This window comes from Felis catus, chromosome A2 (assembly GCF_018350175.1).
Source record: "Felis catus isolate Fca126 chromosome A2, F.catus_Fca126_mat1.0, whole genome shotgun sequence".
Lineage (NCBI taxonomy): Eukaryota > Metazoa > Chordata > Mammalia > Carnivora > Felidae > Felis > Felis catus.
The window spans coordinates 135671839-135689589 of NC_058369.1; the positions used below are offsets into that span (position 1 = coordinate 135671839).

The window sequence follows — 17751 nt, forward strand, 5'->3', positions numbered from 1 at the left end:
TCACTCTTATGTGGATCCTGAGAAACTTCACAGAAACCCATGGGGAGGGGAAGGAAAAAAAAAAAGAGAGACTAGAGTGGGAGAGAGCCAAAGCATAAGAGACTCTTAAAAACTGAGAACAAACTGAGGGTTGATGAGGGGGTGGGAGGGAGGGGAGGGTGGGTGATGGGTATTGAGGAGGGCACCTGTTGAGATGAGCACTGGGTGTTGTATGGAAACCAATTTGACAATAAATTTCATATATTGAAAAAAATAAAATAAAATTAAGCCCTTTTTTCATCAGATATCATTAAGAGGGTGAAGTGTCAAGTCACTGAGGGGAAGAGGTATTTGCGATATATTATATCTGATGAAGGACTTCCACCAGAATATATGAAGAACTCCTAAAAATCAGTGAGAGAGAGAGAACACATAATCTTTGGAAGAAAGAGTAGATGAATTTAATAAGTATTTCATGAATGAATACATTGAATTTGCCAGTAAACATATAAAAATGTGCTCAAAATTATTAATCATCAGAAAATGTAACTTAAAACCACAAATACTACTACTTATTCACCAAAATGACTAAAGTTAAAAAAGGAAAAAAAATGGTAACGCTAAGAATTGTCTTGGATGTGGAACAAGTAGAACTGCCATATGCTGTTGTTAATAGAATATAAATTATGAATTGATACTACTGTGAATTGGAAAACCACTCCAATTTCTCCTAAAGCTGAACATATGCAAAACCCATGACCCAAATTTTCTAGTCTTGCTACTGGTGATTCCAAAAAGACATGCAAAAACTGTAAACAATGCAACTGTTCATTAGGAATAAAATGGATAAATGTATTAATATACACCTACAATGGGGTACTATGTAGCAATGAAAATGAATAGACTGCCTTTACATACAACTATATGGATGAACCCCACAAACGTAATTTGTTTTTTTGGGGTGGGGGGTTGTGTACACAAAAGAATTTCAATAAAATTTAGTTTGTAATATAGGTCACAAATATAACAAAAACATATCACTTCAGGATTCCAGAGAATGAATTAAGGCCTTTCTTCTTTTTCTGTATAGATCTGAAGGAAGTCAGTGAGAATTATGCACCTTTATTTTTTTTATTTTTTATTTTTTTCAATATATGAAGTTTATTGTCAAATTGGTTTCCATACAACACCCAGTGCTCATCCCAAAAGTTGCCCTCCTCAATACCCATCACCCACCCTCCCCTCCCTCCCACCCCCCATTAACCCTCAGTTTGTTCTCAGTTTTTAAGAGTCTCTTATGCTTTGGCTCTCTCCCACTCTAACCTCTTTTTTTTTTCCTTCCCCTCCCCATGGGTTTCTGTGAAGTTTCTCAGGATCCACATAAGAGTGAACACATATGGTATCTGTCTTTCTCTGTTTGGCTTATTTCACTTAGCTTAACACTCTCCAGTTCCATCCATGTTGCTACAAAGGGCCATATTTCATTCTTTCTCAGAGCCACGTAGTACTCCATTGTGTATATAAATCACAATTTCTTTATCCATTCATCAGTGGATGGACATTTAGGCTCTTTCCGTAATTTGGCTATTGTTGAGAGTGCTGCTAGTAACATTGGGGTACAAGTGCCCCTATGCATCAGTACTCCTGTATCCCTTGGGTAAATTCCTAGCAGTGCTACTGCTGGGTCATAGAGTAGGTCTATTTTTAATTTTTTGAGGAACCTCCACACTGTTTTCCAGAGTGGCTGCACCAGTTTGCATTCCCACCAACAGTGCAAGACTCACAAACATAATTTGAATGAAAGAGAACACACTAAAGAGAACATAGTGTAGACTTCCATTTATGTGATGCAGAAGCAAAACAAACCTATGGTGATAGGAATCAGAATAGCGGTTTCTGGGGGTGTCTGGGTAGCTCAGTCAGTTGAGCCTCTGACTCTTGATTTTGGTCCAGGTCATGATCCCAGGGTCGTGGGATCAAGCCTCATGAGGGGCTCCCTGCTGCACGTGAAGCCTGCTTGAGATTCTCTCTTCCCCTCTTCATCTACCCCTCTCCCCCATTTGTGCTCTCTCTCTCTCTCTAAAGATAGATAGATAGATAGATAGATAGATAGATAGATAGATAGATAGATTCATTCTTTGGAGAGGAGGTAAGATTGAGAGGAGGCAAGAGGGAGGCTTCTGTTTTGCTGGAATGCTCTATTTCTTGATCTGGTGGCAATTATTGGGGTGTATTCACTTTGTGAAAAGTCATCAAGCTGTAATACATGAATTGTGTACTTTTCTATGTGTATATTAAATTTCAAAAAAAGACAATAAATTGGTCTAAAAATTCCACTTACCTAAAAGGCAGGGCTAAGTGTGCAACTAAAGAGTTTGCATTTTCATGGTAAGCTCAGTAGTAAAGATGATGAAATTTATACTGCATACAAAAAATTAAAGTTGTCTAGAGAGACTGTCATTTCTTAATTTTCCTTCCCCAGAAAAAGAATTGTAGCTCATTCCTTTTAGAGAACGAGAGCTGGGTAATAAATGAGCCAATCACAAATCTATATTTGACTTATTCTGGGGTTTTATAATATATGTGAAGTGCTCGGTGTTGATCTGCTACCCACCAAGTGTGCAATGAAGGCACTTACTGTTAACTGTGTTTAGTACTGAGTCACACTGTAAACATATTTTGAGTTTCCTAATAACAAAAATGTCAAAGTCTCTTTCACAAATGGAACTGCCGTGAGCATGAAACTTGGTCAGACTTTCAGGTCTATACAGTAATTCCTGTTTTATTTTATCTCAATAGAATTTTCAGCTTCCAGACTGTTGAGATCTTTATGGATTGGAATTCACTGAGCTTCATTCTCAGCATTGATGGTAATGTTACCGAGGAACAACCGGAGATAAAGTCCTGTAGAACAACCTTATTAACCTCTATCCTGGCCCCTAGTGACTAGTAATCAGACCTTTTTGGAAACGGTCATTCAATCAGTTATAAATACCACTAATAGACTCTCATTCAGTCCCTGTTAACTTTGTCAGTAAGGGTGTGAAGATAAAAATGACCCATGTATCCCCCATTCTGACACTTTTATTTTATCTATATATCTGTCTATCTAGAGTATGAGCGCATGTGGTAGAGGGAGGGAGAGAATCTTAAGCAGGCTCCGTGCCCAGCGCAGTGCCTAACGCAGGTTCCACACAGGGCTCAACGCAGGGCTCAATCTCATGACCCTGAGATCATGACCTGAACAGAAATCAAGAGTCAGATGCTTAACTGACTGAGCTACCCATGCGCCCCGATGTTTGTATTCTTACTTTAAGATGGTTGTTTAATCCCAACTATGTTAAATAGTGAAATATTTCCAGGTTCCAAACATTTTTTTTATATTTCAATCTTAACTCACATATGAGTGATGTGATAATATGAATGAAAAATTAATCTTGTCTTGTGAAAGATTTTATAACACTATGTATTTGTTGTGGGAAAATGTGCTTTTTCATGATGTGTGAAGCCTCCTTACTTTTCACTTTTCTCTCTTTTGCCAGCAGAGGGCAGGTGAGAAAGAAGAAAAAAGCATCTCTGTCTTGATTCAAACTAAACACTTCTCTGAAATATTTACAAAGCAGGTTATTTTGTTCTCTAATTACTCTATTTTGAAACAATTTCAGTAGGAATTATAATTTTTTTAATGTTTTATTTTTATTTTTGACAGAGAGAGAGGAGGGAGGGGAGGGACAGAGAGAGAGGGAGACATAGATATATTTGGCCTAATAAATGTATTTGAAATGAAATTAGTACTTTGAACTTTTAATTGTTTATAAATCAGTGATTGTATTGAAAATATGAATATTCTGTATATTTTGAGGTCATATGTCCAAAATGTCCTCTCTTAGTTTGGATAATGCTGATTAATTAGACTCCTTTTATATTGGTGTTCTAATTCAGTTACAGATATGGTGTTTGTTTTTCATATACAGTATATCTTAATACTGCCATTTGGTCATTACTTCAACATTTAGAGTTGTTAAGCATACTTTTATAGTTTTATTAATCAAGTAATGAATCTACATAATTGAAGGAAACCCAAGTGCAATACAATACAGATTTTTTTCCATTTCTTGCAGTACTGTCCCCCACGGGAATGTTTAAATACAATTTTAGCAGGTATATTAAGATGTTTTCTCTTGCAACTTTAAATCTGTTTAATCAATAATAAAACATCCTTTTCAAAACATTAGATGGTGTGATAAACTATGTATTTCAATAGCTCAAGATAGCTTGTGTGTAACCTTTGTTAAATCAAAACTCAAGGGGCAGCTTGGATTTTTGCCTTCTCTACTTGAATAATGCCTTTGTTCTGAAAGTATAGGAGCAAGGAGAAACTGAATAGTTTCTCTCATTGGGAGGATAGATCTCCATACTGCTTATTCCAAATAGTGAGAATTCCTTCTTATTGTGGACCTCATGTATAAAAATATTTTTTATTTTTAAACTGTCAAACAAAATTATACATAGTGCTTAGAATGCTGCTGGCACACAGTGAGTGCTTTATAAGTATTAGTTGTTATTACATAGGTATCTGCTTATCTTAAATTTAATCTGTTTATTGAATTAGCCAGGGGGATCATGTACAGTTGAAAAAAATTGATTCTTCAACAAAAGGAAAAGCTAGAAAAATAATCTCATTCTCGGAAGTCCTAATTCTATTCCTCATTTATTCAATGGGAAAAAACCTTGACTTGAGTGACTCTTAACACTTAACTCCTTTGAACCAATGGAAGCAATAATGTTTGCCACTTAGTTGTCTTAGACTAAATGCTTCCTGGTTTGTGAATTGGTGTTGAATTTCCTGACTATGTGTAATGAATATGTCATGGGATAAGATCTGGTTATTTTAAAAGGACTAAGCTAGATGAGGAAGAAAAGTTTTACCTTTGATGAGGAACCCCCCTGGTCTCAATGAGGAATATTTCAAAACAATGAACAAAAAGCGTTGCTTTTGATTATCCCCTGAAGGTAAGCTTAGAGCTTGGGAAGCAGGTGGAGAGAGTATTACAAGGAAGGGGTCTTCAGGACTGAAGAGAAAGGAAATTCTTTTGGTTGGCAGAGTGATGAACCCTCGGGCTTAGGGTTGCTGTGGCCACCTCCTCACAGGTATCCCATATCATCTCTTCCTGTTCTCTTGAGCCACTGTGTATATTTATTTCAGTTTTATTTTCCTAAAATGCAATGCAGTGATGTTACTTTCTTGCTCAAAGCCCCATCATGATTTATTTTTACCAATGATAGTAGTAGACTGCACTACATGGTCCCAATCTGATTTTCCACGTTTACTTCCTTCTCTACTTTTCACACACTGACCCAACAGTGCTGTTCCTAAAAATGCTTCTCTCATCATGTCTTTCTCATTCATTTCATATTGTCAGTGGCTCCTTGTCTTTCAAGATCCATCTTCAAGACATGTCCTCTTGAAACCATTCTAAATCTGACCTGAAAATGATCTTTGGTGCCATTGAGTCTCATGGCTATGTATATCTCTAAAGGGCTCTTAAACTATCATCTATACTAGGTATTTTTGTTTTTGTTTCTTTTTTTTTTTTTTCCTGCTAACAGTAAGCTCTTTGAGAAAAGAGACTGTGTTTTGTCCTCAGAGGTTAGCATGATGTTCTGTAGAACCTTTCAGATCTTCAGAAAGGCCAGGGCCATTTGCATTTTTTTGAGGCCCTCAATATATTAAAAACTGAAGAAATGGCAAGGTCACAAAATTGTGGCATATTTCAAGTGTTGCATTAGACAGGTGGATGCAAATAAAACACATACATTCCCACAACAGTTCCCAAAGGAACTGTGTTGTTAGTAAGATGATCATAGGATTTCTAAAAAGCTGAACTCATAGTGTACTTCAGTTGATGTGGTCTGGTAACTGGACATAAGTTTAACATTGATCAGTGACTGTCTTCTTTCTGTCTTATCAGTGTGCGTCACGTGAGGCCTGGGCCAAAGGACCCTCTGACTTTCTGTGTAAGAGGCCCCTTACACATGGTGGACACCTGATAAATATTCACTGAAGTGAGTTAAATTTGATTATATGTCCCAAAGGTGCTGTATATAAATATAATGCATTGATTCCTATTTTTTTTAATTTGGTCAGAATATTATTCAGAAAAAAGACTGAAAGTTAATATTAACTTCTAATTTAATGTCTATAATTTAACTTTTGCTTGTTTTACACTTGTCAGATCAAAGAACTAGACACTGGGGAGGATAAAAAGTACTCATTCTTACTGACTGACTGCATATTTCCCTGTACCATGTATTAGACACATAATGAGGAGAATTGTGTTCTCTGTGACTCTTCTGATGGAGTAACAAGGGTGAACACTTGGTGGAATCAGCATAATTTATTTCTTAAAATTAGGCTAGAGATGAAAAATAGTGAAGATTCCAAGAATACTTGGAAATCACTGCTGCAGGTGTTAAAGTTGATATCAATACTAAATAATTCTTTGCTCTTAGATGGTAGAGCTTAAATTTTCCTGGTTTAGAGGTATTCCCACTGAGGTACATCAATACACGAATTGGTCCCCCTGTGATCCTCCTAAAATAGTGCATAGAAATCAGGCATACCTAAAAGCATGAACTCATCGTTAAAATTACCATTGTTTATTTTTGGAAATGTATTTATTTAGGTATTCATTTCTGATTTAATGTAATTTTCTTAGACTAGTTTGTAGAATGATGTGTTTCAGGCCCTTTCTGCTCTATTACTATAAACCCAATCTTTTCTATAAAATTATTTTATAATGAAAAGAAGAAGAAGAAATAAAGAGCACCCAGTTACTGGTGATAATTCAGTAGTAAGAAAGAAATGTGGTTATTTAAACATAAGATATGAACCTTCTCTCTTATTCCCCTGCATCTGAGGAATTTGACAAATTCCGACAAATATCAGTGGTTGAGGACTCAGGAATAGAAATGGATCAGGAACCAAAAAGTGGTGAAATTAGAATTAATTTATACAAAATATAGGTGATTCTGAAATGTCCTCCATAAGAATCCTTCCTAAGAGATGGGTAATTAAATGCATGAAAAGTAGAAAGGTAAAATTATTTGTCAAGTTTAGCACTTATCTGAAATATGTTAATTTATTTACACTTATTTAAACTTTATTATACATTAACATTAAAAAATCTATTATAGCACTGAAGGTTTTTCAGTGACTGGAAGTAAATTGCCATATGAATAACCTATACCCAAATGTCTTTCATATTCTCTTTTTTTACCCATAAATTTTTAAATTTATCAAGAGTTAAAAGCATTTTGTAAACCTACCATTTGTTTTTAAGTGTAGCACATAAAAATGTTTAAAATAAATCCCAACATAACTTAATACTAAGTGTTAATAAGCAAATGCTATCAATGTAGAATTTTACAGAAAAAAAAATGAAGATAGTTTGATAAAACCTAAGGACCAATGCTAAGAGAGCAGTTTTCATATGCAGAAATATGCCTGAAGGGTAGTTCTCATAATGATTTAATGACTAGCACTTTCTAGTTGAATAGAAAATACAAATATATGGCCAATAGCATTTGAAAATACAAGTCTATTTGTGTGCAACACTGTTAATTAGATAGCCTGGAAGCATGCAGTGCAGTCCCAACCATTCCAAAGATTACAAAAAGAATTTAGGGACACCTGGGTGGCTCAGTCAGTTGAGCATCCAACTCTTGATTTCAGCTCTGGTCACAATCCCAGGGTCATGGGATCGAGCTGTACATCGGGCTTGGCGTTGTGCATGGAGCCTGCTTGGGATTCTCTCCCTCTGCTCCTCTTCCCTGCTCATGCTCTCTCAAAAAAATAAGAAATAAAAGAATTTAAAGTTTGTCTTATTTTTAGAAGCTATAAGCTTAAATATTTCTGTGCAGTGTTCTAAAACAAAACCCTGTATGTGTCCTTAGATACAGATAATGTGGACTTCCATGCTCAAGAGCAAAACACTTTCATTACTCTCCATACCCATAATTTAACCTTTACCCTCTCTGCCATTCATAGGCCTTGGAACATTGGTTTGAGCACTGGCCTCAATTTTTGGATGAGAGTTGCCCCCATCAACTGGGAAGGGTAAGAAGAAGGTATTTCTCCTTAATTCTCTCTTTACTTACTTTTGGTCCTATAGCACAGACCTCTTGGGACTCAAGGGAATAACCATACAGAATCTTTTTTGCTAAATGCCAAAAAACCTGTGTGATGTTAAGAGGCCAGTTGACTTTTCCAGTTTAAATTATTTCACTGGTAATACGCAGTAAAAACTTAATTTTTTTTTCTCAGTTAAGATCTCTTGTTAAAGAATATGAAGGAAATTAATTCTACAATTTCCTATTCTCAATGATTTTAGCTCACTGACTGACATTTTGCCCCACACCAATGTAGTGAAAGAGAATGGTCTTGGGATCAATTAGATCTAACCCAGGTCTACCTGTGCTAGATGTAAAGCTATAGATAGGTCTCTTAAAGATTCTTTTGAAACCTATTTTCCTCAAGAATAAAATGGTTTAATAATAATTACCTTATAAGGATAATGAGAGAGTTAAATGAGAAAAAGAACACAAAGCTTAGCACATTAAGGACTCAATACTAATTAATTTCCTGCATTTAGTTTATCCTGGATACACAAGTGAGTTTGATTCATATTGGAAAACAAGACAGGTACAATCAAGTGAGCAACAGAGATGCATGTTTTATGCCTCAATGTCTTCTAATATAAGTTGTCCCACAAAGAAAATACTATGTTTTTAAAACATGTTTTACTACACATTTTCTAATAGAGATGTAAAAGCCATGGCTGATCAACTTCAACTACTTCCAGAATACTTTTCTGTGAGTGAAATGTGACAGCTTTTTGTGAGTTCATAGCAATCCGTGTAAATATTTAAAGCTGAAAAATCAGTAATGGTAACTATAGTATAAGAATGAGAGAACAGAGTGAATGGAGAGATGGAAAGGGAATTATACCAATAGAATATAATTATTTAAGTAAAATATTTTCCTAGAGGCCATAGAGAATAGACCCTAAAGTTGCATGTTTTAATCCAATATTTTTTTAGAATCTAAATGTTTTTTTACATAATACAACAGGAGTAAAACTTTGTCACCACTCTGTGGCCAAATTCACTTTTATTTTTAAGCCATACAACTTTTATAATGAGAAGCTAATATTACTTGTAAACTTCGGCATGATTGATGCCAGAAGTTTTTTTTTATTAAAAAAATTTTTTTTAATGTTTATTTATTTTTGAGAGAGAGAGAGAGAGACATAGAGAGAGAGACAGAGCCTGAGTGGAGGAGGGGCAGAGAGAGAAGGAGACACAGAATCTGAAGCAGGGTCCAGGCTCTGAGCTGTCAGCACAGAGCCCAACATGGGGCTTAAACTCACTCCATTTTCCTAATAATAGCTACAGGTTATTGAATAACTGCAGCCCAATTTGATGGTCCTGAGTTGACAAGGGAACATGCAGATTTTATTTTCCTTGCCATCTTTCATGGGATCAAGAAATTTAGTAGGGGGCTGCCTGGGTGGCTCAGTCGGTTAAGCATCCGACTCTTGGTTTTGGCTCAGGTCATGATCTAACGGTTGTGAGTTCAGGCCCTACATTGGGCTCTGTGCCGACGGTGCAGAGCCTACTTGGGATTCTCTCTCTGCCTCTCTCTGCCCACCCCCCACTCCCACTTGTGCTCACGCTTGCTCTCTTTCTCTCTGTTTCTCTCTCTCTCTCTCAAAATAAATAAACTAAAAAAGAAAGAAAAGAAAGAAAGAAAGAGAGAGAGAGAAAGAAAGAAAGAAGGGAAAGAAAAGAAAGAAAGAAAGAAAGAAAGAAAGAAAGAAAGAAAGAAAGAAAGAAAGAAAAGAAAGAAAGAAAAGAAAGAAAGAAAGAAAGAAAGGAAAGAAAGAAAAGAAAGAAGAAGAAAGAAAGAAAGAAAAGAAAAATTAATTCTGGGGCACCTGCGTGGCTCAGTTGGTTAAGTGTCCAACTTTGGATCAGGTCATGATCTCACAGTTCGTGAGTTCAAGCCCTGCATCAGGCTCTGGGCTGTCAGTACAGCTTCAGATTCTGTGTCTCCCTCTGTCTCTGCCCTTCTTTCACTCACATGCTGTCTCTCTCTCTCTCAGAAATAAATAAACTTTAAAAAAAATTTAAAAAAAGAAATATAGTAGGGTTAGATTTTGTTTTGATTTATTTTAAAGAAATATCCATTGACTATTGCTTTTTATATGATTTATTTCCCATTGCGGGTAGGAAGTTTTTCTAAGGTCATAGAATAACCCATTTTGAGGCCATTTTTCAGACTTTTGAAGTTTTATGTTTTAAGACCTAGATCCTATGGTCACCTTTGCAAAAGAAGTAATTGAGAATAATAAATCTGAAGAATATTAACTTTTTATTTTTGGGACAGAGAGAGACAGAGCATGAACGGGGGAGGGGCAGAGAGAGAGGGAGACACAGAATCGGAAACAGGCTCCAGGCTCCGAGCCATCAGCCCAGAGCCCGACGCGGGGCTCGAACTCACGGACCGTGAGATCGTGACCTGGCTGAAGTCGGACGCTCAACCGACTGCGCCACTCAGGCGCCCCATAACTTTTTAAAAGTTTATTCATTTTGAGAGAGAGGGAGTATGCAAACGGGGGAGTGGCAGAGAGAGAGGGAGAGAGAATCCCAACCAGGCTCCACACTGTCAGGGTAGAGCCTCATGTGGGACTTGAATTCATGAACCATGAGATCATGATCTGAGCCAAAATCCAGAGTTGGATGCTTAGCCAACTAAGCCACCGAGGCACCCCTAAAGAGTATTAATGTTGAAAATACTAAACGTGAGATAAAAGAACCTGACTGGGCTTGAGATATTGTTATTAAATATTACTAAATTTTCAAGTTGTTAATAATTTGTTGTTACATGGAAAATGTGCCACAGATCAATAAAAAAATTTTCCTTAGTTTTTAAATAAAAATTTGAATTTTTATATTAAAGCAATTTTAGATTTACAGAAAAATTGTGAAGATACTACAGAGAGGTCCTGTATAGCCCATACTCAGATTCCACTATTATTAACATCCTACATTAGTATGGTACATTTGCCACAACTAATGAACAAATATCAATACATAGTTACTAACTAAAATACATACTTCATTCAGATTTCCCCAGTTTTTACCTAATGATCTTTTTCTGCTCCAAGCTGTCATCCAGTATAACACATTTTATTTAGTTCTTGTGTCTCCTTAGGCTCCTCTTGGCTGTGATAGCTTCTCAGATTTTCCTTATTTTTGATGACTTTGAGAGTTTGGGGTTTGTTTTCCTAATTAAACCAGGGTTATGGATTTTTGGAACAGGACCCAGAGGTAAAGTACCATTTTCATCCATAATATCAAGGGTATCTACTATCAACATGATCTATCACTGTTGGTGTTGACCTTGATCGCCTGGGTGAGATAGTGTTTGTCAGGTTCCTTCTTTGTAATGTTACTCTTTTTTCCCTTCAATACTGTGCTCTTTGGAAGCAAGCCATCATGTACAACCTACACTAAAAGGAGTAAAGAGTTGAACTCTACTTCCTTAAAAGTAAAGTATTTTCATAAATTATTTGGAATTCTTCTGTACAGGAAATTTGTCTATTCTCCCCTGTTAATTTATCCAATTATTTCTTTACGTCAGTATGGACTCTTGCATATTTATTTTATACTTGGGTTACAATTCAATTGGTTTTTAGTTATTTTATTGACAGACTGTTCCAGCTTTAGTCACTGGAGGGGCTCTTACACCTGATTATTGTGTCCCTTTGAAATACCCCATTCACTGTGGGTTTTGGTTGTTGTTGTTTGTTTTTTTAAGCACTTCCTTTCTGGTACTACAGGATGCTCCACACTCATCTTATACATTTCCTGCCTCAGTCCTAAAAGGAATCCTGGTTTCTTTTATTAAGGAATAGTATTACAAACCAAGATCTAGGTGCTAGGGTGTGTTGGTTGCTACTGAGATGTCCTGGCTTCTAGACTGTCTCAGCTGACAGAGCAAGAAAATATATGCATGTATACTAACTTTACATAAATATTCTGTATGCAAGCATCTGTATCTTTATTAAGCTAAACATGAGTTTGAACTGGTGTCTCTAATTCTGATTCATTACCACATGGATCATTCTAACCTCTTCCCTTGCTTATCTGTAACTTCCCACATCAACAGTGAGAAAGCTGACTTCCACCATCTGTTTACTTAATTTTTCATCTCCATTGTAGATGTATAGTGATTTCAGAATTGTTCATCTGTATCCCATGGGATACAATTTATCAGCCAGAGGTGTACTTCATGTTGGCTCTTCTACTATTAGTTTTTTGGACTCCACTCATTTCCAGAGCTACTTAGTCCAGAACCTTTTCTTCCCACTACTTCCAGTGAGATGGTTTCATACATTTGTAATACATTTAGAATCTCTTGTCACATGCTGCATTCCATTCTGGAGTTCCTCCCCATCCCCCATCTCCTAAATGATTTTTTAAAAGTTCACATACTGGGGACACCTGGGTAGCTCAGTTGGTTGAGTGTTGATTCTTGATTTTGGCTCGGATCATGATCTCACAGTCTGGAATTTAACCCTGTGTGGGGCTGTGTGCTGACAGCATGGAGCCTGCTTGGGATTCTTTCTCTCCCTCTTTCTCTGCCCATCCCCTGCTATGCTCTCTCTCTCAAAATAAATAAATAAACATTAAAAAAAAGTTTATATACTTAACAGCTTCACCACCCTAAAAATATTCCTTGTTTTACCTATTGTTAACCTTAAAAATAAAACTGTGAGTTATTTTACCAGTAAAATGGATTTACTCAGGAATAACAGAGAATTGCAATTCAGGACATGCATGCTATGGCAAAACCACAGGCAAATCTGGAGTCCTCATTTATAGAGGAAAGGGATGGGGGAGTTGGGAGGGGCTGTTATAAACAAAAAGTCCATTGGAGTAAACTGGGAGTTCCAAGTTTAGTGACTTTTCATTGACTGTGTTTTGACAGTCCTACATTGGCTGGGCTGTTGCTGGACAAGGAGAACATCTTTCTTCCCCTGCTGGGGTAGTAGGGTATAGGCTTCTTCCTGTGAGGAGTGTTAGGTAGGTCTCTTCTTGTTTGGGACCGCATTTGATGAGTAGTGGTGGGACATGAGAGCTCTCCCTTCTGGCCTCCCCACTCCATTTTAAGTGAGTTTTATTAATTTTCATACTATTTAAGCCTTCCCCTCCTCATCCCAAATTTCTGGCAACCACTGATCGATTACCATCTGTATATAGTTACGTTTTTCCAAAATATGCGTAATTGAAATCATGTAGTACATAGGCTTTCACATTGGCTTCTTTCAATAACAATATGCATTTACAGTCCATTCATGTCTTGTATTTTGTAGATGTACCACAGTTTGTTTATCCATTCACTGATTTAAGTATACCTTGTTTACTTCCAGGTTTTGGCAATTGTGAATAAAACTACTATAAACATTTGCATGGATATTTTTGTGTGGACTGAAGTTTTCCAGTCAGTTGGGTAAATACCTTGAAGTGTGATTGCTAGATTATATAGTAAGACTATGTTTAGCTTTGTAAGACAATGCCAAATATTTCAGTGTGGCCGTACCACTTTGCATTCCCACCAGCAATCGTCACCAGTGATTGGTGTTGTCAGTTTTTTTGGATTTTAGCCATTCTAAAGGGTGAGAAGTGGTATATCATGGTTGTTTTCATTTGCAATTCCCTAATGACAAATGATGATGAGCATCTTTTCATATGCTTATTGGCCATCTGTATATCTTCTTTAGTGTAGTATTGCTCAGATGTTTGGCTTAGTTTTTAAAAGGGTTGTTGTTTTCTTATTGTTGAGCTTTATTTTCTCTTTCTTTTGAAGGAAGTAAATAAATAAAAACTAAATATGGTTGAGGAGATGTGCATTTAAAAAGCCATAAAGAATTATCCCATACACACTTCATGTTTTCTTGTAAAAAAAAAAAAAATCATGGAAGGACCAGTTCAGTCTTCAGGAAATCACTAATGTGAGGATGTGAAATTTGAAATGTGTGTGCGCGCACGCACACACACACACATACACACCATCACTTATTGAGCTCTTACTCTATGTCTTATTCTATGTCAGGCATGCATTTTTTCCTTACATGAACTCATTTAATTCTCACAACAATCCTATGTAATGGAAACTCTTGTTTCCCCCATTTTACAAATGAGCTCCGCTCCCAGCAGAGGAGCTCTAACCCTGTGCCATGCTGTCTGATAGACAATAAATTTTAAAATGAGACAGTCTAAGGTTTGTTTTCTTACATAGCCAAGCGAAAGTATATTTTAAAATTAAGTATGAATGAAAAAAAGAAAAAATAAATTAAGTATGCATGAACATAGAAACAGATTGCAGAAATAGTCCATTTTTCTTGAATTATTCAGATTGTTACAAGCCTCAAATTTGTTTGGGTTTGTGTGTGAATACATTCAGATGATTGAATAGAGGTCTACACTTTTTCTCCGATCCTTAAATCTAAATTTATTTTGCATAATTTTTTTTAATCTTCGCTTTCTCAAAAGCAAGGAAGATACGACATGAATAATCTGATGGGCTCTTTTTCCCTACTCTGTTTTGGACCAGAAAAATAATTTCCAAGAGTCATTTGCCTTATTATTTAATAGGTGTTAACAAAAAGAATTCCTAAGAACAAGTAGAATCACGAGCAAAGCGGGTCTTGAAAAATATAGCAGTGTAGTTACAGCTGGTGGCTGGCTCTGAGCCTGGCCATGAGCCTGCAGCGTGGGACTGGGTGTTCCACTGCCTGGCTGTGCTCCAAGGAGCTGTCAGTTGCCGGGTTCCCACAGTGCCAAGCACTAGCAGGTGCAGAAAGGTTCAAGGTTTCTATTCCCCCGTAGTGTTGAGGGCATGCAGGTCATCTGACAGTAACAAGATGAAGCACCCCTGTGGGCCCTGAGGGGCATGAGGAGTGGAGCTCCTGCTCAGCCTTGGGGATTTGACATTTGTCAAATTGTGCGAGAACCTGCTGGGCTCCTCATATGCCTCTGCCTGGCCTCTGAGAGGAGTGAGGAGTTTGCAGAGTCTTCTGGAGAAACAGAGGACTGAGACACTCCCATTTTGGAGGCTTCTAGTGTTTGTTTGTTTGTTAATATTTATTTATTTACTTTTGAGAGAGAGAGAGAGAAAGAGAGAGAGCCGGAAGGCACACACAAGCAGGGGGAGGGGCAGAGAGAGAGAGAGGGAGAAGGAGAATCCCAAGCAGCCTTCATGCTGTCAGCATAGAGGCCGACACTGGGCTTGAATTCATGCTGTGAGATCATGACATGAGGTGAAATCAAGAGCTGGACAGTTACCTGGCTGAGCCACTCAGATGCCCTTGTTTGTTTGGTTTTTTTTTAAGAAAAAATTGCCAAGATAGAGTTTTAAAAATTGTTTTATATATTCACACCTTAAATATTAATGCTCCTAACACAAAAAATGAAATGCAGTGTGCTGTGGCACTTAATAAGATACGTAAAACTCATAGGATTTATAAGAATATTATCTTCTGGTGAAGTACTGGTGGAGGGAGCTGGTTATGGGTCAAATGTTTAAAGTTACCTGATGGGAGTGTTTTTCTGTTCCTAACAGGGTATCTTTTTGACTATATGTAATGATCTCTGAGAAGATTTTGTTTTCAGTCCCAAAACCAGGGACGGGAAAAGAATGCAGGCCTGCAGTGGGGGCAAAAGAAGGGGAGGTGAAAGAGATTTAGGGAGTTACTGCAGATTTTGCAGGGTTAACGGGAATCCAGAATAAATGAAAGAAACACTGATGCTGGTAATTTCCTCTGGGCTCAGGCAACTAATACTTTGCTTTGTCCATTTAAGTAGCAATTTAGATCCAAGAAGCCCTTTCTTTAAAAGTTGTAGCAGAATTCTGTCCTGTTCACTTTTCCCCTTTCCTGGCAAAGAGCTGGAACACTATAGGCTTTCCAAAAACATTTGTGGAATGGAGTCAGAAAGCCACTTTACTTCATAGGATGCATTCCTTTTGTTTGTTTGTTTTGAAAAAAATATTTTAAAAGTTTAGACATTTATGGCATAAAATGATTATGACATATATCACCTAAGCTTTTATTCAGTGTTCATGCAAACATACATATACAACTTTTATGTCTCTTTTCACCTACTTCTTGGGATACAAATAAACTCACACGTCTTTTTAAGTGTTGAAGTTAGCAAGAAGTCCAGAAATCCTATGATGGGTAGGTAAGGCAACCTTCCAGTTTCATCTGCACAGTGGCCCATCTCCCACCAAGCAGTAGGCATTGGCATTAAACTTTTTCTCTCATGCATGATGTGTCACATTCTCCTGGGGGACCCTTGGTGGCCATATTTAAGCATTTCAATAGAGGTCATGGCAATTCATGAAATAGATTCTGACTTTGTTGAATCTCAAAAGAAAAAGAGAAGAAAAGATTTCCTTCTGTCCTTCCATCCCCTTGATACCTACTTATGTTACATTCCTATAATGAATAGTCCTCTCAATGGATTCTGAAAAAATGAAGAAAAAGAAGGAAAATAACACCTCCTTTGTGATAAATACCAGTTCACCTTAACCAGAGAAGCAAATGGACACACTGTAAAAGGCAACTCCTCTTAAAACAATTATAAAACCATCCAGTTACACACCCAGCCCAGTGATTAAGTGCTCAGCCCCTGAGGTTCATTTCTTGGGGCATCTATTTCTTGGGGCATCTGGGTGGCTTAGTCAGTTGAGCATCAGACTCAATATTGGCTCAGGTCATGCTCTCATAGTTCAAGGGATTGAGCCCATGTTTTTATATATGTTTTATATAGCATTTATATGTAAATGTTGCATAAATTATACTATATACTTCAGAAAAAGTTGGTGTATTTTATTGTCATTCTAGTTTACAAATGAAACTGAAGTATAGAAGTTTACTTCTATAGAAAACATATAATTTTGGGGTTTCTGGGTGGCTCAGTTGGCTAAGCATCTGACTCCTGGTTTTGGTCAGGTCATGATTTCACAGTTCATGAGATTGAGCCCCACATTGGCTCAGTACTTTCAATGCAGATCCTGCTTGGGATTTCTCTCTCCCTCTCTCTCTCTGCCCCTCCCCGGCTTGCTCTCTCTCTCTCTCTCTCTCTCAAAAAATAAATAAACATTAAAATATTAAAAAAAATAAATAAGACATAATTTTTTTCTTGTAAAAACAGGATCATGCCCAGCTTAATTTGCTATTATAAAAAATGCAAATTTTATATTCTTAGGTAAAGCTTTGTGACAGTCAAATTTGTTTAGGGGAAAACCATGATACATACTTGTCAATTTGATTTTCTTTAATAGCATGATATGCTTTGTTCCAAAAATGATTTTGACAATTTTTATACATATCTTTAAACATAATTTTTGCATATGTAAAGAAGAGTTCCAGAGTCTTGAGGCACCTGGGTGGTTCAGTTGGTTAAGTATCTGATTCTTAGTTTTGGCTCTGGTCATGATCTCATAGGTTGTGAGTTTGAGCCCTGCATTGGACTCTGTGCTGACAGTGCAGAGCCTGCTTGGGATTCTCTCTCTCCTTCTCTCTTTGCCCCTCCCCTGCTCTCTCTCTCTCTCAAAATAAATAATAAATGTAAAAAAAAAAAAAAAAAAGGAGTTCCAAAGTCTTTTGCCATCATTTCATCAGTGCTACCTCTCAACAA

The 17751-nt window shown here is 36.9% G+C and overlaps 1 long non-coding RNA gene across 3 annotated transcripts in view; it reads left to right on the forward strand.

The window, feature by feature from the left end:
• Window positions 1–15251, forward strand: part of LOC111559535 — a 55254-nt gene extending 40003 nt beyond the window's left edge. Inside the window, exons 5-9 of one of the 3 annotated variants that reach the window (XR_006594461.1) lie at window positions 2779–2849; window positions 3525–3602; window positions 5952–6045; window positions 8030–8098; window positions 8803–9638. This is a non-coding gene — a long non-coding RNA (uncharacterized LOC111559535). Of the gene's footprint in view, window positions 1–2778; window positions 2850–3524; window positions 3603–5951; window positions 6046–8029; window positions 8110–8802; window positions 9639–13478 lie in introns of those variants that run through there. The other 2 variants (XR_006594460.1, XR_006594459.1) reach the window with 2 other exon arrangements.
• The last annotated feature ends 2500 nt before the right edge of the window (window positions 15252–17751 follow it).